Raw genomic sequence first — 1829 nt, forward strand, 5'->3', positions numbered from 1 at the left:
GAAAGGAGAATAGTTATCTCTAAGCAATGGCAGGGCCTTGTTCCAAAATCCCAAGGTCTGCACTGTGATTCAAGAATAGGGACCTGCCAAAGACTCCAAACAGCATCTCTATCTACTACAGACACTTCAAACACCATTGGATCAGCTGGATCATATGGCCCAAGTGGCAGAGCAGCTTGCACTGAAGCCTGAACTCATTGTAGAGACTTCTGTTGTTCTGGACCCCACTCAAAACCAGCAGCTTTCTCAGTCACTTGATAATTAGGCAGCAGCAACACACTCAAATGAGGGATATGTTGCCTCCAAAATCCAAAGAGAGCCACCAGACGTTGTGCCTCCTTTTTAGTTGGGGGGAAGCCAGATACAATAACTTATCCTTCACTTTGGTAGGAATATCTTGACATGCCCCACACCATTCAACCCCTAGAAATTTCACTGAGGTGGAAGGTGCCTGAATTTTTGTTGGGTTAATTTCCCAACCTCTAGCATGCATAAGTCTCACCAATAAGTCTAGAGTCATCAATACTTCTTCTTTGCTAGGTCCAATCAGCATAATGTCATCAATATAATGGACCAGTGTGATGTCTTGTGGAAGGGAAAGGCAATCAAGATCCCTACAGACTAAGTTTTGACATAGTGCCAGGGAGTTGATATACCCCTGAGGAAACACTGTGAAAGTATACTGTTGGCCTTGCCAGCTGAAGGCAAACTGCTTCTGATGGTCTTTAGAAACTGGTATCAAGAAAAAGGCATTGGCCAGATCAAGAGCTGCATAACAAGTACCAGGAGATGTACTAATTTTCTCAAGCAGTGAAACCACATCAGGAACAGCAGCTGCAACTGGACTCACCACCTGATTAAGTTTACAATAATCTACTGTCTTTCTCCAAGATTCATCTGTTTTTTGCACAGGCCAAATAGGTGAATTAAATGGGGATGTGGTGGGAATCACCACCCCTGCATTCCTCAAGTCCTTGATGGTGGCAGTAATCCCTGCAACCCCTGTAGGGATGTGGTACTCCTTTTGATTTACTATTTTTGTAGATAGAGGCAGTTCTAATGGCCTCCACTTGGCTTTTCCTACCTTAATAGCCCTTACTCCACATGTCAGGGACCCAATGTATGAATTCTGCCAGTTGCTCAGTATATCTATTCCAATCATGCATTCTGGAACTGGGGAGATCACTACCAGATGGTTCCAGATAGTTAAAAGACCCACTGGACTCACTGTGAGATGCACCTTAGCTAAGACTCCATCAATAACTTGACCTCCATATGCCCACACTCTGACTGGTGGGCCACAATGACGCTTTTGGTCTTCTGGAATTAGTGTCAGTTCAGAGCCAGTGCCCAGCAATCCCCCAAAACTCTGATTATTTCCATTTCCCCAATGAATAGTCACTCTCGTAAAAGGCCTCAGATCCCTTTGGGGAAGGCTGGGAGAAAGACTGACATTATAGATTTTTGGAAATGTAGTGGAGTCCTTCCTCAAAGGGACCCAGCCTCCCTTTCATTCAAGGTGTTCGGGGTCTGTAAACTGACTCAAGTCTGGGAATTGATTGAGAGGCTTTGACTGTATTCTGGAAATTCAATCTAGACTGCTGTTCAAATGAGCTAGAACTCTTCTGTCTATACAGATCAAGTAAACACTTAATAGGTTTCTATTATTCACTACTGGAATACCATGCACAAGCAGCCAATGTCATAATTCCACATGAGTCAGAGTATTCTGATTACTGTTCCAACTCTGCTGTCCATTATGGTAACTATGCCCACCTTGCCTTTGTCAATTAACTGCTGCCACTTGGCCCCTACTACCATGGGGTCCA

Source organism: Orycteropus afer, unplaced genomic scaffold, assembly GCF_000298275.1.
Source record: "Orycteropus afer afer isolate SDZICR_OR568_19922 unplaced genomic scaffold, OryAfe1.0 scaffold00395, whole genome shotgun sequence".
NCBI classification, from domain to species: Eukaryota; Metazoa; Chordata; class Mammalia; order Tubulidentata; family Orycteropodidae; genus Orycteropus; species Orycteropus afer.